Consider the following 24,204-nt stretch of genomic DNA (forward strand, 5'->3'; position numbering starts at 1 on the left):
ATCATTCAGTAAAAAAAAAAATTGACTGAATAATATACAAAACTACACAAACCATCATACCAATATCAATTTTTTAAAATACTCATTCGTCTAGAAATATTTATTCCTTCTATCCAGGGATGAAGAATTCATACAACCAAGACTTTATATATGGAGTGACACATTTATATTTTGCAACAATATTTAAAATAAGAGGGTTGAGCAGTGCTGATATCAGCATTATTGATGTGATTTTAACTCTCTTTTTGAATTTGGACTGAAGGATGATCCAGGAAGCACTCAATACAACAATAGATTGCAACGTGATAGAGTATTGATACACAAGTGTCAAAATATCAATACAGTATGTTCACGTGCCGGGATTTCCGCGTCAGTTGTATTGACTTTTCCATGGAATCAGGGTGCCTCATAGTATGGCTCATCGATAAAAAAAAATTGCGCAGCCAGCATAAAAATGTGAGTCTTTGTTTTCAGAAGAAATATTATATAGCGAAAAAGTTCTTTACTTTATTTATTTTTGTACTGTTAAAGGTTTTACATTGTACTTTTTACTTATTTCCACTTGACTTTATTTCCAAAATCTGTGCAGTCGTCACATCGACTGTTGAGGTTTTAAGTGCAATATCCCGGTTCAAGTGCAATATCCAAGTTGTGTATAATTCTTATTTCAGATGTGCTCTACTTAATTCTAAAACAGTTTTGGAGAATAAATATTTTATTTGCAAAAGAAATATTTAATTGCATAAAAGTTCTTTACCTTATTATTTCTGTATTGGTCAAGGCTTTACATAGTACTGTTTACTTATTTACACTTAACTTCACTTTCATAACATTTTACATATATATATATATATATATATATATATATATATATATATATATATATATATATATAGAGAGAGAGAGAGAGATATATATATATATATATATATATATATATATATATATATATATATATATATATATATATATATATATATATATATATATATATATATATATATATATATATATATATATATATATATATATATATAGATATATAGATATATAGATATATATATATATATATATATATATATATATATATATATATATATATATATATATATATATATATATATATATACAGGGTTGAGTAGGGTTACTTTAACTGGATTACTTTCAAATACTTTTGGATTACTCCAATACCAAAATATGCTATATATATATATATATATATATATATATATATATATATATATATATATATATATATATATATTAAGTTTTGGGAACCTCCTGTGTGGGTTCACTCCGGGTTTCTCCTATATTCCAAAAACATGCATGTCAGGTGGATTGGCCGGTCCAAATTGTCCCTAGGTGTGAATGAGCGAGCGAGTTGTCTGTCCCTGTGTGCCCTGCGATTGGCTGGCAATCAGTTAAGGGTGTCCCCTGCCCACTGCCTGATGATTGCTGGAATGGGCTCCAGCACCCCCGCGACCCTACTGAGGATAAGCGGTGCAGCTAATGAGAGATGAGATATATATATATATATATATATATATATATATATATATATATATATATATATATATATATATATATATATATATATATATATATATATATATATATATATATATGTATGTATAGTGCCCCAGTTACGTATCTGGCCAACTCTAGCCACACCAACCAACTTGCTGCGTCGGCTCTCTACACCCCGACCTTGATGTGAGGCCTGTCGCTTATCCTAATACTCTTACTTAACATTTAACCGTGAGATCAAGACATCCTTATCAGTCTTTTTCCTGCACGGCTACCGCCTCGTTTTCTGGGATAACCCTGAGCTGTCTTTTGTTTGACCCCTGAAATTCTCTTTACTATCAGTCTGTGATGGCTGTGAGCTTTGTCCACATCTGTCGCGTCGGCGCCTTCTTTCCTGAGACGTTTGTCATTTCTTGTTGAGTTGTAAAACTAATAATGGAAACACCAGAGTGAAAATTAAGATGAACGAAAGCCGGCCATTTATGCAGAAGTCAATAGACAACATATAATATAACTAACAAGTCACTAGACAACATATCATATAAATCAAAAAAACACTCTTGATTTATTAAAGGCATGGGTGTCCAAACTTTCCAGAAAACGGGCCAGATTTTGTAATTTGAAAATGTGTTCGCCTGACTATTCAGCCTGGCTTTCTTTCAACAGTCTTTAATAAATTCACCCTCCATGAATAGTTTGCAGTGTTTGGCAATTAGTGTCCCAACCTCGTAGCTCACCTTTTTATCTCACCTTTGTAGCCTTTTCATTTGACTCGCGAGGTGTAATCAAAAAGCGCCTCGTGCCGTTAAAACAGCTTCCTGTTGGTTTACCTTTTCATAGTTAGCTTTTTGAAATCAGCATGCTTCATCTGGCAGTGCCTCTTGATATTACATTCTATGAAAACAGCCACAATCTCTTGGTAAATTAGGCAAACGCAGTCGTTTCGGATTTCGGTGAAAAAATACACCAATTTCCACTTATCCTGGAAACGGCGGCCCCCGCAGTCAACTTTCCTTTTTTTTATATGCAGTCGCCATGTCGGAATTGGGGTGGGCCAAAATTCTCACAGAAACCCAATGGCAAGGTGGCCAAAGGGCTACTGCCATCATCTGGTCCAAATTAATTTTATACTGCGGTCACTAAAACTAGCAGGACACATTCAATGGATTTTGTGACAGTGGTCGCAGGCCAGTAAAAATGTGATCACGGGCCACAACAGGCCCACGGGCTGGACTTTGGACCTATTCTGTTGAGCAGAGAAAAGAAAAGCAACTGGACTAGTTCTGGGTTTGATGAGTTGTAAAAATAATAGTGGCAAAATTAATGTGAGCAAAAGCCAGTGAGGAGGCGGGACGTGACAGAAAATAATTGAGAAGCACTGTCTTAAGTCATAATTAGAACCAGCCTGCAATCTGCAGCAAGCTAGCAACGCGCAGATCTTTTACTCACACAAATACTACATTTCCCACAATTTAATGGTGATGCACGTACCCTCAAGCCAAGAGATAGACTAGGAAAAAGAACATGAGTCTGATGTTCATCTGCCCTTCAAGATAATTGGTTAGCTACTTCCTGCAGTGCATACATGTAATGGACTATCGTTTTTATGCAACGGAATCTTTTTCTTCAATTTTAGGTTGCATAAAAATTTGTTGTTGAAGGAATTTGAAAATCTATCTTAAAAAGATAGTGTGTAGTATTTGACCAGAAGATTGTACTGTGTTGTGTACTGCAACCAAAATTGGGTATTAAAAAACAGGAAGAAGGAACACCAACCATAGAGGCTCTAAGACAAGTTACCAAAAAGCACCCTTGTTCTTCTCATTTCTCGCAGGGATTTTAGTTTTTCGGTACCCGTAGCAGCAAGATGGCGGATGATATCAGCTCCCTCAAGTTGAGCCTCATGTTATGCAAGATAAATTCAAATTTCTTGACTTCCAAGTATTTAAAAAAATGCACGCTTATATGATAGTTCATGTATTATGCCTCAATCATCAATATTGTTTTTTTACTTTGATAAAGTTGTTTTTTTTTACCACAAGGAGGTGCTGAATAAAACACACTTTCCCTTTAAGTTATATTAGTTATAACAATGTTTTGCATTATTTATCTGATATTATTAGAATATATTTATTTTGCTTTCAGTACGTTAAAAATAGATCAATTTTTGCATTTTTTAATAGACATTTGATCCGTCCGTCAATCAGCTTGTAGCTAAACTTTTTATTTGGTACTTCATTTGACTTTGATTTGCTTGCTATATCATGTCCTGCGTTGTTCCAAGGGCCTCCCGCCGGTGGGAAATGCCCAGAACACCTTGATGAGGGAAGGGATTCAGGGGGCATCTTTATCTGATGTACAAAATAAGAAATTATAAAATGTATAAATAAATTCCCTCCAAATAAAATTTAACTGAACATTTTCCATAGGCAGTTTGTTCCAAGACTGGTTTAAAGAGATAATTTTGCATTAGCCCAAAAAAGGTAAAAACTTCACAATAAAGCAGGGTTGGGGAACCTTTTGGTCCCTAAAGGGCAAAATGTTTGGATTTTTTTTTTTTTTTTTTGGGGGGGCACACCATATATTTCAAAAAAATATCCAACAAAACCTCCAAACCCGCTCTCCAGATAAAAGCTTAGTCTTCAGTGCATTTTATTTCACTATGTAACATGTTTTACCTTAATCAAATCTATAGAATAATAATAATGCCAGAGCCTGTGTTCTATATCAACATAAATTTGCAGTTACTTAAGATCGTTGAGGCTCTCTTTGAACATCAGTTTTGTCAAAAATGATAGTTTCAAAATAAGGTGCAAGCCAAGTTCTTTTGTAGAGATTTCAAATATATCTGCAAATGAGAAGGATACGGATAATTTTTTTCCTCAGCTATGTGACAGCTGACCCAATCAGACTGCTCTGGGTATTTGGCGGGCATTTTTGGGTGCTTACAGTTTGTTCTGTGGGTTTAAAGTGTCTCAACAGTGAACATAAATTGTTTACTGAGCTTCCATGTACAGGATTCCACAGAGGCGTGCAGCCAAAACAGGGTATGTTTGTGTAACAGCGTGACTGTAAACTGTAGTCAAAACTTTGGACCGAACTATGAACTTGCTATGATGCTTTGGCTTTGTATATACAGTACCACAATTCGAAAGATACAGACATGTTTGGCATACATCTGGCCCAACCCCTGCTATAGGGGGTGGATTCCAGGGCCTCCTACTGGTGGGAAATGAACACCTCGATGGAGGGAGGTTTCCAGGAAGCATCCTTATCAGATGGCCGAGCAATCTTAACTGGCCATGTATAATATTAGGAATTATAAAACTTTTGAATAAATTAGATTGAAATTAAACATTTTCTATAGGATTCATTCAATTAAATCAGTGTGCATTGGCTCAAAAAAGGTAGTAGAGGCTTGAAAAAAGGGCGTTTTCACCAACGTCCATCTGCAATTCACTTGTGGCCTCCATTAAATGCTGAAAGAGCCACTTATTTATTGTCAGAATGGTTGTTAATCGCAACTCTGTGCAGATGCATCATGATTGTGTTTAATAATCCTGCAGAAAATATACAAGGACACACAAAAACACACTCTCAAATACACACCTTCCCCCACCTCCTGCAGAACAGAAGCTTTTCCCTCGTCCATGATGTAATGCTAGCAGACCCCTCCTCTACCGTCTCTTACACACCCTCTCCTCTCCTTTCGCGTCTTTCTATTGGTGGCTCCGGTCTGCATCTGCTGGATCAGCACACACACATGCGCGCACTTTACACACCGGTAAAGGAGGACGAGGAGGGGGATCCCGTCGCCGCCACCGCAGCTTCCGATTGCTCCACCTGGCTGCGGTGAGTCCCCTCTATTATTGACGCAGGACAACACAAACTAAAAGACAAAAAAATACAATTTCACATTTTTCATTCGGAAGGGTTAATGAAGTGGAGTCAGGTGGGGTCAGTTACTACAGATAGGAGGTGGGGGTGAGGTGCAGCACAGGTGCCGTGGCCGTGCATCATACTGAGTCAGCTTCTTAGTACAAGTGGTTTTTAGAAGATGGCATGCGCTCAGTGCTGCAATCTGGGAGGGATGTCGGTCACCTTGTGGGGGATGCTGAGGATGGAGCGGCGTGAGTTCCACGTGAGGAGTGCCGTCTGTCTTGTAGTTTGCTGTAAGCACCGGTGAGCTGCACAATGAAGATGCATGATCTACAAATAAAGCCGCAACACTATCATTATGTGGAGGGCTTGTGGGCGTGTTTGCGTGCGTAGGTGTGAGTGTGGACGTGGGGGACGTTTGCATCGCTCCTCCTCGTCCCCGAAGTACACAGAGCTCATTGACTGGGAGGCTCAGTGGGATTTAGAAAAAGAGAATGAGTTATTTTATATTGACCTCAACCTTTGAGTCTGAAAAGATCATCATTTGGTCTCTTATTTTGTTGTATTTACTTTATTGTCTTTTAAGTATACTTTTAAAAGTAAAACTGTACAACCTGTGGAATTTGGCATGGGGTTTATCAATTCATCAGCACATTTTATTTCATTGTGTGTCATATGTTAATATGATCAAATCTATGAAATAATAGTAATGACAGAGCCTCTGTCCCAGTGTTGAGGCTCTTTTTGACTGTCATTTTTGTCCCAAATAATAGTTTCAAAACAAGGCTCAAACAAGGTTCTTTTGTAAAAATGTCACAAAATACTGCAAATGAGAAGATTAACGTCGTATTTCATTTCGGCGCAGACTGCACTGAGCAAGTGAATGAAGGGAGTGCCCTGAACTATGTGCAGAGATCCACTCAACTTACCACTCACCCAATCAAATTGTGCTTTGCTGGTGTTTTAAGTGTTTGCTTGAGTGTTTTCTGTGGGTTTTCATCATGAAGTATTTCCACAGTGAACTTACACATTTTAACGAGCTATCATTTAAAGGATTTCTTAGCAGTCTACTGCCAAAACGGGCTGAGTTGGTGTGACACCCTGAGAGTGAACTAGTTGAGACAGTGCCCTAAATATACTGGTTTGAAACAATTGTTTTTCCTGTACAAAAATTGGAGTTTAATCCCTCAATTTGGAATGCCACAGACAAATATGCTTTGATCAAATTTTATTCCTGAGCCAAATGTACTCATGTAAAAAGCCGTATATGGCTCGCCAGCCAGAGGTTCCGGTCCCCTGTTCTAGAGTGTAGACCAGGCATATCCAAATCGGTTTGGCACAAGGGCCGGATCCAGACTTCATGTCTCATTTGTGCCGAATCAGTAAAATAATTGTCAAAGCCAAATATTTAGCTTCATTTTTCAGTATAATGCTTTATCATTCAGCCAACATTTGTAAACTACCCAAAAATGTATAATCACAAATTATAAGGAAACTTTTCTAAGCACAACAAGTAGAATGCAAAAAATGATTTTCATGTTTGGCATTGAAAGTGTTAATAAATTAATTGTAATTTAACAGTTGAGTAAATTCTGCTATACATCTGAACCAACTCACCATAAAAATCATAACAATAAACCAACTTAAGTGAGTCAAGTCAAGTAGCATGTATTTGTTCATCTCTAAATCACAACATTTTTTAAGGGACTGCACAGGCCACAATAACACCATCCTGAACCGAACCTGTGGGCGTGCAAGGAAAAATTTAAAAACCCTAGCATGAAGGAAATAGCTGTGGACCAATAAATAATAATATGCTTGTTTCAATTGTCATACTGCTTTCAAATTAATGTAAAGAAAAGGAAAACAGTTTCATCAGTGAACGGGCAATATCATAAGATCAAACTCACTAGGCTAGGCCTACTGTAGCTGAGAAATTACTCCACAATAGTGTCTTTAACATGAAACCAGAATTGATGTCAGCGTTTTTACACATTCACTGTCGTCTAGCGACAGGAAGGAGCTTTTGGTTTGTATATATTTAATCCATACATTTTAATTTACAATAGCTAAAGACTTGCTTTTTTGACTTACAAAGAAACTTACAGAGGGCCCAATTAAATCATCAAACGATCCGGCCCGTGGGCCATATGATCGACTTGCCTGTCCTAGACCATTTTGTTCCTCATTTTTTTCATACTTTAAAGCCGTGGTCTTAAACATGCGGCCTGGCGGCCAGTTGTGTTTCGCAGGCATGTATTGTGATGTCCCTGCATTGAAATGTAAGCATAATGTAATAGTTGATATTGATGCTCCCTGGGACGGAGATCATTACCCCTGTTGAACTGAAGCTTAGAGGACAGTGGATGTACCTTGCACATACCTTTCGGAGAGTTTCTGCCTTTGAACCAAATGTGTTAAACATGTTTTATCTTCTTGAGCATGATTATAAAACATAACTTGGCTGTATTTGTATTAGAATGATAATTTAAGTTTTGTACTCATATTTGTATTTGTATGTTTTTTTCTTATGTTGTGTATTGTTTGATTTGTAACTGATTGATTTTCCAAATAATTCTTAGTATTTTATTCCATTTTTAGAGCTTATTTTGTGAGGAAATGCAGCCCAACCTTACTCAGAACCATGCTCCGGCGGCCCCTAAGAAAATTGAGTTTGAGACCACTGCCTTGAAGGGACACTGTGTTTGACAAGTTAAAGTTGCTGTATTGTTAAGTGCAATTTATAATGCATGCTATAAACAAAGGAGAAGATTACTAACTATGGAAACACAAATGAACCACACTACACAATTTTTTATTCTCATTTTTTGCCTGGCCTTTTTCTGTTTTTTGTTCTTTTGGGGTACCCTTAGCAGCAAGATGGCGTACAACCATGTCAGCTCCCTTTAGGTGTGCCTCATGTTAGGTAAAATAAATACAGTATTCTTTTTAAAAATACACGTTTATATAATAGTTGATGTATTTTTGCTTAGCATTAAAATCAATATATATACAGTATATCGATATATTTAATGACCAATTTTTTTTGCCACTATATAAAACAAATTATGAAATTTTCTTATAATTCAAAGCCTGTTTTTTCTATTTTCTTTCTGAAGTAATTTATATTTATTGTTTCTTAGAGCAAAACTTAATTATTTCAATTTAATTCAAAACATTAAAAATGCATTGCACACAATTGTATTATTAAATCATATTTTGATAATGTAGTAATGGTTGGTATTCTTACCATTTTTTGTATTTATTCATTCTTTTTTCAAAACTAAAACAGTAATAATGTAATTTTGTTTTCTTAACCTTTTCTCACCTTTGCTGTTTTCTTTTTATTAATGCCCAGATAAGGGGTCCGTTATGCACGTTTGTTGTTGTTTTTTCAAATCCTCAAAATAACAATGACATCAAAAATTGGATTTCTTAATTGCATTTCTTTAATTTTACAATTACAAAACAACAATTAAACATACTGTAATTCATAAATATAGTAACAATGTTAAACTTGAGGCGGTGTCCTACAACAGAGTAGTCACATGGTAACTATAACTATAACTATAATTATAATTATTGTTAGGGAAAACACTATGTTAAAAATGTAGCGTTTACGAAATTGTTATCTGACTCCATTAACCAAACACAAACTTCATTCTCCTAACAATGCATGCTCGTTTCTTAAGTTCAGGGAAAATATTGACAAGAGACAGGCATTTCCACACGGGGGCAGATTTATTTTCTTAAAGTATTTAACTAAGTGAATTCCATCGAATTTAGCTGAATTATTGTCGAATTAGTCTAATTCGTCTTCGTCGAACCTCCCTCTCATTCTCCCATCTCTCTTCCCGTCTCTCTTCTTCCGTCTTCCATCTTTTTCACAAGTCTTTCATCTTTTTGGGGCATTGGCTCCTCCCCCATGGGCGGGCCAGGAACTCCCCACGCCGTCACCTCGTCTGACCGGTGCGTCAGGAAGCCCCCCCACCCATGGGGCAGGTCAGGTGCCAGCTTCACCACCTCCTCGCCGAAAGGCGCCGCCATGTCTAAAAATCTCACAACAAGAAAGCTTATCAGAACACTTCTCCAAACAATGTCTCCTTTTCCTGCGTCACAGGCCCCTCCGGCGTCAGCTCTTGTCCCTGTTCTTGTTTTTTTTTTTGTAAACATCATTCTTGTCTAGGCTACAATGACCTTGCCCCACAGCTCTTTTGCAGTTAGTGACAAATGTGTTTTTGTTTCTTTGGTCGAATATGGCTATTTCAACATTTTGGGTCGCTGACCCATGGTTTAGCCAATCACAACACAGAACACAATGCATGATAAAAATCTGTGAAGCAGCGTAAATATGAATGGTGACCTAAGTCACAGAGAGGGATTACTGTACTGGGAAAAAAAAAAGAGGAGAGCAAGTTTTGTATTTTTAAGTTTGACAGTTGGACTTCTTTCCATTATTTATCAAGGGTAATTTTTTTCAACAGGGTTACCGTCTGTTCGACTAAAGTCTCGAGCATGATTCTTAATACTATCACACCATTAAAAGTGTCCTGCCAGCTGCACCAATGCTACAGACCTCTCAAGTAAGTGAAGGATGGCTGTTGCCATAGAAATGACACTGACACAGTCAGCCCTCTCAAGTTCTCAACCATCAATAAGATGTCTGTCATTTTGTATAATTTCTGACTGAGACTGACCCATATTGCTTATTTAAAAGAGACTTATGCCCCCTCACACGATTATTTCTTTTGAAAAACAATACATATTCAACTATGCCTAAGATTAAGGGTGATAGCCCGAGGTGGGTGGTAGCAAGTTACACTTACTCTGTTACATACATTTGAGTAGGTTTTGGAACATTGGGTACTTCTGGGAAATCATGATGCTTTTTACTTTTACTTGAGTATATTTGTGAAGAACAAACAGTCCTCTTACTCCACTACATTAGGCAAAAGTGAATCCATCACTAAGAAACTTAAATCCTCTCTACGTAAATACACACATTTCTCCGAGTCCTTACCTTGCTTTTTTCTCTTCGTTGAGAGCCACTGTGCGGCCCAAGCCTGGCCCCTTTTAAAGGGACAGCGTCACCTACGAAGCAGTCGACTATTTTAAAGCAAACCAGGGGGTGTGTGATAGGCCTTGGAGCCCAAAGGTAAAAAGAGTGAAAAAAAAACTCCACAGAAATCAAACTTGAATTGTAATCATGTGATTTTATTTATTTAACCTTACCAAAAGGTAGCTATTTTTATGGTTTATTGCACTCTTTTTGTTAGCCATAGAAGGGGTACAATATGCACCTTTGTTGTTGTTGTTTTTTTCTAATCCTCAACATAGAAATGACCATGATTTTTTAAATTTAGTTTTGTATTTTAAATTAAATATAAATTATTTTTGATTGGAAAGATTTTGACGATTTGGTTATCGGATTAAGTATTTAAAAAACAATCAATAAACAAGTCATTGCTACAGTTACTCAGGACTTTAAGTACTTTTTTACTTTTACTCAAGTAATAATTTGTAGAACTACTTTTTACTTCTCCTTGAGCAGTGTTTTCGTTTGCCCGCGTCCCTGCGTCCTAGACGCATTATTTTTGCTGGGGACGCATCGTGTCAAATCAACGTGCGTTCCCGGGACGCAACTTTTTTGACACGAAATTGTCATTATCATTTTTTAACAAAGATTTACCGCACTCCAAACTTTTCATCAGGCAGATCCGCCATTGTTGTTTTGGTCTCGCGGTTCGAGTTTTCGTCTGCACGCTGATCTCGGGTTCGAGTTGTGTGGTCCGTCCCCTTTTAGAGAACCGGCTTTTTCGGCTCAACTCATTAAAGAGCCAGCTCTCAAACGGCTCACTTGCTTTGATGCATTATATTACGAATGATTGGTTTCCTCCAGGCACTCCAGTTTTCTCCCACATTACCAAAAACATGTATGTCAGGTTGATTGGCCGGTCCAAATTGTCCCTAGGTGTGACTGAGCGAGTGTTGTCTGTCGCTGGGATGGGCTCCAGCACCCCCACGACCCTAATGAGGATAAGCGGTGCAGATAATGGATGGATGGATGGATATGTTGTATAAAGAAGTTAAGATAAAAGGAAGTATAAAAGGAGAAATTGAAAAAAGACAGGTTTGTGGTAATCCCTTTTAATCAGTATATTACCAACAATAATTAAATGCAGAAAATGAATTAATAATTTGAATAAGATGTATTATTCCACTAATTATATTTGCATGTATTTTTTTCCTTCTACAGTGAACGTCCAAGCGACTTCATTTTTGAACTTTTTTTTATAATAAACCTCATTCATGTCAAGCAACTCAGTGTCTCACAACAAAATGTTCATTAACAATATATATTATTTAAGGAAACACATGTACAATATAACATGTTAAACTACATAAATAAACATGTTTGGAAAAAAAAAAAGATTTTTTTGTATTTTGTAAGGGAAAATACGACAGTTTGTAAGGGCATGGAGCACACTAAATTTTGGGGATCCATAGATATCTGTTGGGACCCATAGATTTTTGAGCATGCGAGTCCCCGGGACCCATCACTTTTCAGAGGTAAAATGAACACTGCTTGAGTCATAGAATTCTAAAATAACAGTACTTTTACTTGAGTACTGTATAATTTTGCTCTACGTACCTCTACAGCACACCAAACGCCCTGTATTGTTGAAATTAGTGCCTATTTAGACCGTGTCTTATGCTAGTGACAGTATATTCTAGGCAGCGTGCTGCTGTACTAATGGGCATGTTCGGCTATTATCACCATGACAACCGGGGGTAAAGTCATGACTGCAGTGACTTCTACTTGAGCCAAGAGTGGGGGAGACTAAGTGAGCTCCCATGAAGACAATCAAAGGATTTTTTTCATGTTTGAATGTGCTGAAAGAGGACAACAGCAGATGCAAATGCAAGTGAAGTCACATTTTTTGTATAGCCCTTAACACAAAATGTCGTAGAAGACTGCACAGGCCACAATTACAACATCCCCTGACACCAGCAAGGAAAAACTAAAAAACGTCAGCATTGGGAAAAATTAAAAAAAAAAAAAAACCTTGAGAAGGGGCCACACAAGTGGTAATTCCCCTTTCCAGAATGACCAGGCTGCAATGGATGATACAGTGATCCTTTATCTTTTGTAGTTGTTACATTCCAAAAACGTCCCATGATACTAAATACCCGTGAAGTAGAAACTTTTATTTATTCATCTATCTATTTTTTTTTATTTATTCTTTACTCAAGGATGAACCTAATTTACAGACTCAAATACAAGTACTCAGTGTATCTGATCTGAGTTAATACATTATAGCATAATTTCTCCTTTTTTAATGTGTGTGCGTGTATCTGTGCTCCTCCTCTATATCTTTTCATAATACTTCAGCCATTCCCATGCATCTTTGTATCCTAGATGATTAAAGCAGAGAGGCAACCTACATAGGTGAATAGTAGATGTAGCAGTGTGACACTTGAATTTGTTCTCATCATCTCAACATTTTGAAACAGAAAACGCAAACGAATTTGGGGGGGTCGAGGTGCTTGATCTGACAAGCACATGGTCTTTCCCTGATTTGCCAGCGCATTTTCCTTCACCAGATGTAGTTTCACCTAGGCTAGTGCCCATCTTCTGAAGAAAACAAAAGGAGGATTGTGAATGAAGTTAACATAGACAGACTGTTAGGCACAAACACCAGCATGTATTATCTGAATAATCGTAAAGGGGATTGTTCTCCTGAATCATGGTAGGTGATGGTAGAGCTGAACATGTGAAAACCCCACATCATAACCAAAAAGGGTGTAGGGCCAGACAAGGCAGCATCCCCTTCCATCGCCCTACCCAACCAACTCTGTGGGGTCCCGGGAGCACCAGGCACGTCGATCCCACCCTGGAGCAACACTATGACCAGCCTCCCCCAGATTTGCAAAGTTTTGTTGACATGATGGCTTTTAGAGAAATTTGAAAATGAAAAAGATTTGCGCATACAGTACATAACGTAGGTTCTTCAAGCTGTTTTAAGTATGTATAGAGCAATCTATTTGATGCGCAGGAAGACAATCAGAAAAACTTTAGGCAAATCAAAATGCAGAACACAATACATGATGAAAATCCACAAGCTAATGAAACCTCAATAAGTAAACCGGGATACAGCAAAGTTTACAGTAGTCACAGGGAATGACATTGCCCTTCTTTACAAGAAATGAGAGTTAGCTCATAATTATCTTTTTGTCTTACCATTCAGATGTTTTGATGCACATTCTACAACATGCCACAAATCATAGGAAACCAAAGGACAGGTACCAGGAAATAGTGATTGATATGCAGGAAGTTCAGTGGTGTGTAGTGAGGTTCATGTTTGGTGAGGCACAATCAGGTTTTAGAAACAAATTATTTAATTATACATTATCAAGAAAGCAATATATAAACCTTAGAATGGAAAAAAATGGATGTTAAAAACGATATGCGCTGCTCCTTTTTAAAAAATACATTTGATAGGTAATTCAGAATTCTGAAATAACTGGAAGGCTTGACTTTCAGCTAGCTTGCTAGTTCTAGCACAGATTCTATTGTTTGGGGCTGAAGTGTACGCCAAATCCGAATCCTTGGACTCACTATCGCCCTCTGCCAAGAAACAAAATAATTGGTGCATCTGCACATGCTCAGTACAGTAATAAATTTCATACTAAGTGTATTAATATTATTTATACGATGATGTGAAAATTCAGCTTCTAAAAAATAAATTGTAAAAATTGTGAAGTTAAACATGAAATTACTTTAACATTGAATAAACACGACCAGAGAGGAATATGGCTTTGGTATATACTGTAGATAGAAAAAAGATGAAAGGTGAGGCACAGCCTTCCCTGACAGCACGTCACTGAGGAAGTCCTTTTTGTACAAACAAGTACCCTTCTTACTCTGTACCATGGAAATTCAACAAAATGTGTTCGCATAAAATGCATTAATCCGGTTGTTATACATATATAAGACAGACAAGAACATACAGAAGATAAGTGACACTTGGCCAAAAATGCATACCTACTGCGATTAGAAAAAAATACTGATCACACATGAGTTAAAAGTGACGGTATTTGCGGCTTATGTTAAATCATTGAAACATAAAAATGTTCCCTTTTGACGCAGAAGGACAAGTCTTTGGTGCAGAACATCATTCCAGCCATTATCTGCACCGCTTATCCTCACTAGGGTCACGGAGGTGGTGGGCAGGGGACACAGTGAACTGGTTACCAGCCAGTCGCAGGTCACACAGAGACAATCAACTCGTTTGCTCATTCACACCTAGGGACAATTTGGACAGGCCAATTGACCTGACATGCATGTTTTTGGAATTTGGGAGGAAACCGGAGTGCCCGAAGGAAACCCGCGCAAGCAAGGGGAGAACATGCAAACCCTGCACAGGAAGGCTGGTAGCTGGATTGGATCCTATGACCTTACAACTGTGCCGCAGATGCGCTAACCACTCAGCCGATGTGCCGTCATGTGTAGAACTGTGACGCCCCAATACTGGTGCGGGAAGCTGAAAGAAGAACAGTCAGCTATCTATGAACAAACAATTAAAAAAAAAAGATATTTTCTTCAATAACATATCCCTTTCAAGATGATCTCTCCACTTTGTGTTGGTTGCTATGATTTTTTTCCCGTGAGTGGATCCATCATTTCAAAGATTTATCAAGTCAATCTGCAGGGAAGTTTAATCCAGCTGCAACGGCAACACCAATCTCTTCTCCCCACCGGATAATCAACCTGCTGCTCTAATTAAACAGCAAACAAATTAGCTTTGCAGGGCCTTTCAACTCGCTCATTATCGGCAGCGACTGCAACCATAATCCTCATCTTTGTCCTCCTTCTAATCATCATGATCATCGACCTCAAATTTCATACAGATGCACAAAATACTAGGGGTGGGTGGATCCAACCAAATATTGAATGTCCTTTGGTTGCGTAACCTTTGGGCCAAACAAAGCATTACATTGGGTAGGGCAGGGACGACAGCATAGTCGATAGAGAAAGCTGTATCTTTCTCCGCAGGAAAGGACCGATCCCCCGCCATCCGGTCCTTGTGCGGAAGGTTTCCTCTCCAAGGGGCCTGCTCTAGATCCCAGCCTTGTTCGTCTCTATGTTCCAAGGGGGCAAAGGCCACCTGCCTCCCCCTCTGAGCTCAATTTCCAGGAAGGAGTATGTGAAGAAAAAGGTTCCTGGTGTGTACTTTAGGAAAAAGGAAAGGTCTTGTAAACGAATTATGGGTTATCGAGGGGTTGGCAGAGTCGGCGGTTCAAAAAGGTTAGGGGAAATGCACCTGTGTTAGTTTAGTCCTCTACAACACCAAGCAAATGCTTGAAATCGGATGAATACAATTGTCTGGGATCAAAATTGTATTCCTCCACCAATTTTGAAGCGCCTCTTCGGTTTAGCTAGCATAGTTTTTTTCTCTCCCACCAAGAACCCTCAGCCATGTTCTTCCTCACCAAGCATTTTCAGCCACTCTGTAAGTTTCTGCGTGTTTGTGTGACTGACAGGCACATTGTTAGCACTTCTCATTCCCAGGCCTGCTTCTTCATCCTATCTGCCATGCAAGCGAAAGGGCAAAATTTACACACACACCCCTATCACAAGCTAAAAATGACAAAGGAAAAAGGAAGCGCAACATTTTTGTCCAACTATGGAAAAGTTGAATGTCAGGTAAAATTTGTGTGATAAAATAGTCTGCTACTGCGGAAACACCACAAATTCACAAAAAATCATGAAACAAGATCACCCTATAGAGCGCAACGAGGTGCAACCATAAATGTAAATATCTTACTTTTCCTGAACAAAAACTTGTAAAATCAGTTGTCACTGTGGCAACAGAACCAATGACTAATAACTATTGACAATTGATTTACATTAAAAAATATTTTCAAAATGTTGTACAATGGAGGATATTTTAGTTTTCTACTTGACATTGTTTCACAGTATTTGTATTTCCATTATATTGCAAAATTTTGGGTTGACTCTCTTGGCTTTTGTTCTGAAACAGTTGTAAAAGGAACGTTCCTTTTTTTAAATTAGAGAATGATTGTAAATCTACTAGCATAGATGAGAGAATTATAGTAATTGTATGTGACTATACTAGTGTATGTAAGAGAGTATGATAGCAAGTGTGTGAATGACTATACTAGCGTAGATGAGAGAGTATGATAGTGAATGTAATAGTGAATGTGAGAGCAAATGTAAATTGACTACTTTTCAACTAATAAAGATTATTTTTTTTAATGAATTCACTAATGGGACTATGGTCTCGCGGCTAACAGCCAGATCCTCCGAGTTAGCAGCGCAAAACCACTAAAATAAAAAAGCCAGTGTTGGCCGACACCAAATAATTACATTTCCTGCCAACCCTTGGAAAAGTCAACATCTGTTACAACTTGTTTGGTTCTCTACTGCAAGCTCTCAGATGTACTTTCACAGGATTACTAGCTACACCACAATCGGAAGTTGCACTTGGCCACTAAATGACATTTTTAAGCCCCTTGAGTCAATTACATGGTTATTATTTTTACACTTCATCGTCATAACTGAAGTTTGCGGCAATATCTTATTTTGACACTCACAAAGACAAAAATTAATTATACTATACTCGAGTAAGTACCATATTTTCCTGACTAAAAGCTGCACCAGATTGCAAGGCGCACATCTTCAAAACAATTATTTAGGAATCGTTTTTATGTACGAGGTGCAATGGACTATAAGGCACCTGAAATTAAAACTTTTGTAAAAGCTTGGGTTGAAAAAAAAAACAGACAGAAAATGAGAAAAAAAGTAATTCACCAAAACATGAATATCATGAAATCTCCCTTCTACCTTAAAATGAATTATACTACAATATGTAGTAGAATTGTGTGTTTTTTATGCATTCCCAATTTTGTTTTCTGTATTTTCTTGCAGCAAACATTTTTACAAGATATGTATACCAGCTCAGTAGCCTTGATGGTAAGGCGCCCGCTTTGAGACTGGGAGGTCGGTGGTTCGCGCCCCGGCCGAGTCATTCCTAAGACTTAAAAAGTGGTCGGCGGCGCCCTCTGTTGGCTGCGGCTGCATCGGCTCGCTACAACGGGTCAGGTTCAATCGACATTTCGTTCTGTGTACATTGTTACACAGAATGACAATACAAGGAAATTATTATTATTATTATGTATTTCTGAGCAAAAAGTCGCACCAGAACACAAGGCGTACTTTGAAATTTTTTGGTATTCGGAAGCGCCATATTATCTGGAAAATACTGTGTGTAAAAATGGGGGCTCTCAATATAACTACCTTTCGTTGATTTAGAGACGTTCTTGTTCTTCCTTTTAGATTTAGTGATAGTATAGCCTTGACTGACTATTTTCCTGGGGTAATGTTAAGTACGTCATTTGTTGACTGTTTCTTTGCTTCTGTGATGCTGCTAAGTTATGAGGGTGCCAAGGTTGTTCATTATTTTGCCTACTTTTATTGTGCACAATTGCCTTGTGTTTTCAGAACGAGGATTTGAACCCTTTTTGGAATATAACTGTAGCTGTATTCATAAGTATTTATGTTGTAATACTTCTGGGGTAGTATTTTTGTATTATAGTATCATGGTAGTAGTATTTTTGGCCGCATTTCTCTACAAATATTTTTGAAGTATTTCCATAGTCGTAGTATTTTTGTTTTTCATAGGTATTTTTGTAGTATTTCCATTTGTGGTATTTTTGGTTGTATTTCTGTAGAAGTATTTTTAAAGTATTTCCACCATAGTATTTCGCTTGTATTTATTTAGTATTTTTCTGATATTAGTATAGCTGTATTTTTGTAGTGTTTCAGTTGTAGTACTTCTGTCATAGTAGTTTTGTGTTATTGTAATACTGTAGTAGTATTTTTATCATCAGCTGCTGAACCGCTTATCCTCAGTAGGGTCACGGGGGTGCTGGAACCCATCCCAGCAATCATCGGGCAGTGGGCAGGGGACACCCTGAACTGGTTGCCAGCCAATCGCAGGGCACACAGGGACAGACAACTCACTCGCTCAGTCACACTTAGGGACAATTTGGACCGGCCAATTCACCTGAAATGCATGTCTTTGGAATGTGGGAGGAAACCGGAGTGTCCGGAGGAAACTCACGCAAGCACGGTGAGAACATACAAACTCCGCACAGTAAGGCCGGGAGCTGGATTTGAACCCACGCAGGAGGTTCCCACGACCTCAGAACTGTGCCGCACACGCGCTAACCACTGCGACGCCGTGCTGCCCTAGTGGGGTAGTATTTTTATATTATTTCAAAAATATCTTATTTTCAGACTGATAGGAAAAAGGTACCTGTTTTTTGTATGTTGCCTGTGTTTTTAGGAATTAAAATTACATTGCAATTGTCAATCATATCGAATCGCAATACTTGTAAGATCCCAGTTATCGAGAATCGTGATATGAATGGAATTGGCACTTTAGTATCGTGATCCAATCAAATCGTAACCAAAGAATATCAACCCACCCCTGATGGACATACGATTGGCTCTAAAAATGATTTGCTTACTGGACATTAAAAAAAATACCTCTGTCCTCTGTAAAAATAGTCAGAAAAAATAAGGTAAGCGAAATCTGCCAGGACTCAGAAAAGCGAGTCTCGAATCTGGGACTGTTCTGTTTGAACCAGACCATAATGTTACAAAACACTTTTCTAAGAACTTTTCCCCCACTCGTTTTCACTAGTTTTTTACCCTATATCACTAAGGTGCATAACAGATGCACCCGATTTTTTAAAATCCGCTTTGATATTATGATGGCTGCTACTTTTTGTTTTTAAATTTTGTTTTTCTCATCATTTTCAAATGTCCCAAGAGCGGATGCTTGGGGCAGCTGGTGTTTAATTCGTACACCAGCAATCAGACCACAAATACAAACTAATAAAGCAAGAGGAAATAGGATCTGTCGGCTCCTCTGAAGGTTAGCATGTGCTCTTGCAGAGATGCTTCATTGATTTCTGACCGCTTTGAGTCCCGTTACAGCCCATAAGAGACACGCTGTCTCTATGGCAACCTTTTTAAAGTAGATGCACTTGGCTGGACTCACACTGGAGATCAAATCATCTGACCATATTTTTCTACGCTAAATATCGTTATTAAGGTCAAACGTGAGATGGAACTTACAACCACTATGGACAAACTAGTTTTCATGGGACCTAACACGGATGTTTTTGGAATGTGGAAGGGAGTCAGAATACCTTGAGAAAAAAAACTTGCAGGGATGGACTAAAATAGGGACCAGGATCTATATGGTTCTTTTCATGAGTGCATATGGCTCAGAGATAATATGATGTTCATGCAAATACCATCTATAGCGTTCAATTCTGAAAATACCAATTCAAGTCTCGTGCGCGCACAGCCAACATAGCACAATGATAATGAATGGTTCGGTCTAGAATATGAACAGCATACGCCCCACCACATTTCAAGGTGTCATACCAACCAACCCCGTTTTGTCACGTTGCTAGGGAACATTTTTTATGGAAGCTCATTAAACAATTTAGGTCCACTGTTGAGACATTTCATAATGAAAACCTACAGACAAACTGTAAACACCCAGATACAGCAGCCAAGCACACAGAGCAATTTGATGGGGTCAGCAGTAGGAACATTGCACACAGCGAACCATTCTGCCCAGCATGGTATGCATCGAACGTAAATACGTCAGTACAGACGCTCCCTCACTCACAGCCATTCGACAGTAGATACAAACATTTTTTCAGGTTGTTGAAAAATATATGGACATTGCTGTTAGTTAGATTTTGAATAGTGTTCACCTTTTTCTGAGTACAGGACAGTACTGCAGTGCTTCTTTCCACCACTACCGACGTGTGGCGCTGTGAGAGGTCACCCAGCATCCACCCCAAAGACAAAATCCGCCTCCTTTTCCTAGTTCGTGTGTAAACATTATATACTGTATCTCCAGCGTGCTAAGAACTTTGACATTTTTATTGTTTTATATCTTGTGCATCCATTCATTAGGGTCGGTGTGAAGTGTTACTCGTACAAGCCTTAAACATACAAAATATAGCACTGAAGCAACTTAAGAAATAATTCAACTTACGAGCGATCGTCCAGAACTAAGTCATAAGCAGGGCAGTATTTTAGCCAGCACCTCTTAACTTGCAACTTTTCTTTTTTGACCAATCACAATAGAAAAAAGAAACCAAATTAAAAAATGCAATAATACAATACAATACAAAATGAAATAGAGAAATAATGGAAGAAAAATAATAAATAAAAATAAAAAACGTATTCTATAAACAATTTAACAATATAAAACAGAGGAAACCTAATTAAAACAAAACAAAAAAAACAAAAAATTGTAACCTTTTTTATGCTTAGCAAATTCAACGTCAACTGCACGGAATCCCCCAAAATGCATGTCGACCAATCACAAAAGAAAAAAGGCTTCTTGGAGGAAACAAGCTTTTGATTGGTGGGAAGCCGGCTCCTTTTGTTCACTTCCAAGAGTCGTTTCGTTTGCGAACGACACAAATCAGATGCTGTCTGATATAAAGCTCACATTTTTGCCACTCAGCCGTCATTCTTCTTTTGCAGTACTTTGTGACATGTTTACAAAATAACTCTGCTTGCACCTTGTTTTGAAATAATTATTTGTGAAAAAAGTATCCCTCATACAAGTTTAATGTGGTATATTTGTTGATATAGAACACAGGCTCTGGTATATTTCTTCTTTCATAGATTTTAGCAAACCATCTAACGTCACACAGTGAAATAAATTGATCTGAAAAATTAGCCTTTGTCTGGAGAGCGGGTTTGGCTGTGTTGCTGAAATTTGCCTTAAAATATATGGTGAGGCTCTCTCTCTAAAAGAAAAAAGAAAATATTTTGCTATAAAAGCTTTTTGGGTCAAAAAGGTTCCCAATCCTTGGAATGGAATATGCATTTCACACATGGTTCAACTCTAGATTAAAACGGTGAAGCTTGAACCTGTGAGGCAGGAATTCCAATCACCAGGCCAACTTAATGTCTGTGCAGGCTTCAAATCTGGAAAATGACTGAGCTCACTTTTGGAGAAGCGGCCAAGCAGCTGTTTTGATCCACTATGTATGTTCCAATCGCATTGATTAGACATTCAGCCTGTTTAAATCGGAGGCTTTTATCTTCTTAGCTGACTTTTTGGTTCTGAAAAGAGACGCCACAACGACAGTATACTCAACACGTGACAACGTGGGGCCAACTTCTGGAAAAAGCTGACGGAAAAGTCCACCATGGAATATCTGTCCCATAAATTGGCGGTCTGAGCGTGTGTGTGTGTGTTGGACAACTTCAAAATCAAAAAGTCTCTTGTTTTCACACCGGAGTGACATGTTGAAAAAGACAAAAGGATTTAGGTCAGGCATGACAAAGTCAACAATTGCGGGCAAAATCCAGCTTTTTGGAGTCTCAAGGTCAGTTCTGTAAAAAGTTTTATTTTTTAAATAAATGCAAACCAAATGCTCTCTCCGACCGCTCAAGAGCAGTGTTGAGTATGTTTAAAGTGGTGAGCTGCTTCAGGTGTAAAACTGCATTCACTCAACTGTTTGTGAATAAATGTATTGAGTTCAGTGTTGGGCACGTTACTTGAACAAAGTACTTGGTTATAATACTAGCTACTTCTTTGAAAAGAAACTGAGTTAGTAACTGAATTACGCTATAGTAAAATCAACTAGTTATCAGGGAATGTAACTCTTCCTTTTACTTTAAAAAGTAGCTGTCAAAGAATTTAAATTGTTTTGAGCAAATACTAAAGGCCGCGGTGAGATTACTTGTAATGATGGGATTTCTGCCTATTTTTAGAGAACCAGCTTTTTTGGCTCGGCTTACTAAAAAGAGCCAGCTCTTTAGGTTCCCAAACAGCTCTGTTTTTGTTGCTTTATTCCTAAATTACAAATCATTATGTAACATTATGAAAAATAAAGAAAAAAATACAATAATGGACTAAAAAGGAAACAAAAGACAAAATATACAAAACACAAAAGGAAAAAGAGAGATAAAAGAAGAAAAAAAATAAACTTTACATTTTTATAAAACACATTAACACCGAAAAACACAGGAAACATTCATTCATCCATTATCTGCACCACTTATCCTCAGTAGGGTGTGATGGAGCCCATCGGGCAGTAGGCAGGGGACACCCTGAACTGGTTACCAGCCAGTCGCACAGGGCACACAGAGACAGACAACTCACTCGCTCATTCACACCTAGGGACAATTTGGACCGGCCAATTAACCTGACATGCATGTTTTTGGAATGTGGGAGGAAACCGGAGTGCCCGGAGGAAACCCACGCAAGTGGAGAACATGCAAACTCCACACAGGAAGGTTTGATCTCATGACCTCAGAACTGTGCCGCTCATGCGCTAACCACTGCGCTGCCGTGCTGCCCACGGGAAACATAACTAAGATATTTATAAATCTACAGAAAAATGCTTGGCAAATTTAACATTAATAGCACACAATCCCCCAAAAATGCGTGTTGACCAATCACAAAAAAAAGGCGTCTCGGAGGAAACAAGCTGTTGATTGGTTGAGAGCCGGCTCCCTTTATACACTTCCAAGAGCCGTTTCCTTTGCGAACGACACAAGTCGGGTGCTGTCATATACAGGGCTCATATTTTCGCCACTCTGTTAAGGATATCACAGAGTGTGCAGTTTCCTCATGCGTGAGAAGATAAGCAGGACATTGTGGTTCAGCCTTTGAGAATATTTATTCTTAACAGCAAGCAAACAAGAACTTGCTTCATCCAATTCAACATGGCCATCAACAAAACAGCACAAACGAAATATGGTGCGTACGTAATGATGTCACTCGTTAAAAAACGTCTTACCGCAATACCACGAGTAAGAGCGCTATTAAATTGACAAATCTTAACACACTCAGCCCTCATTTTTCTTTTCTTTCTTTCTTTAGTAAATACTATATTCGTAATGGCTATCTTACTATATGGTCGTCGCTATTTTGAATGGTGACATGATCCGAAATGACATGATGTAAACAACTCAGAGGAGAGTGAACAACCGGGCTGCTGAATGAGGCGTCGGTTTTGCGAGGGCACGCCATCATTGGCATTCTGCAACCAAAGTAAGGCACCACCTTTTACCGTTAATAAGGGTGATGGAGTAACGGTCGAAAATTGATTAGTTATATTACCCTGATTTTGAAAAAAATAAAAAAGCACCGTTAAGTAATGGTGTTATTTGTAACGACTTCATTCCCAATACTGGTTGTGTTTAGGAAGGATCACTTGTCATCTGTGATTTTGATATGTAGGGTAGACTACTAATGCATACTGAATGATGAAGTGTCAGACTGAAAAAACAAGTTATGCTTTTGGCCAGAGATGGAAGTCTCGTGTATAAAAACATGACCACCTCTTTAACAACTTAATTACCGGAGCGGCTTAGTCACGCTAAAAGACTTTGCCCCACCTCAAAATAAGGCAGCTGTAAACTAAAGTACTACTCTCTGGTCAAGATTTCTTGTTTTTTTAATTTCAAAAAGCTGTAGATTATTTTTTTTCTTCTAAATATTGTGCAATGGAAGATATATTAGTTCTCTGTTTGACATTCTTATGCAGTATTTGTATTTTCATTAAATACTGTAGCCTCTTTAGTGGTATGTCTTTCTTGGCTTTTGTTCTGAAACAGTTGTACTGGAAATATTTCCAATAATTTGGACAGTAAAAGTTTTCAATATAGCTTTTCAATAAAAAAATGAAATATTTTTGTGCCTAAAATATTGGGGA

At 38.0% G+C, this 24,204-nt stretch overlaps 1 long non-coding RNA gene across 2 annotated transcripts in view; it reads right to left on the reverse strand.

The window, feature by feature from the left end:
• Nucleotides 1–5,056: 5,056 nt before the first annotated feature.
• LOC148368018 (uncharacterized) overlaps nucleotides 5,057–24,204 on the reverse strand; it is a 532,004-nt gene continuing 512,856 nt past the window's right edge. For both annotated transcript variants that reach the window (XR_015850362.1, XR_015850361.1), the window contains exons 2-3: nucleotides 5,629–5,736; nucleotides 5,057–5,416 (exon numbers count right to left, since the gene is read on the reverse strand). This is a non-coding gene — a long non-coding RNA (uncharacterized LOC148368018). The remainder of the gene's footprint in view (nucleotides 5,417–5,628; nucleotides 5,737–24,204) is intronic.

This window comes from Urocampus carinirostris, chromosome 4, assembly GCF_059441175.1.
Source record: "Urocampus carinirostris isolate Australia breed hairy pipefish chromosome 4, RoL_Ucar_1.0, whole genome shotgun sequence".
Lineage (NCBI taxonomy): Eukaryota > Metazoa > Chordata > Actinopteri > Syngnathiformes > Syngnathidae > Urocampus > Urocampus carinirostris.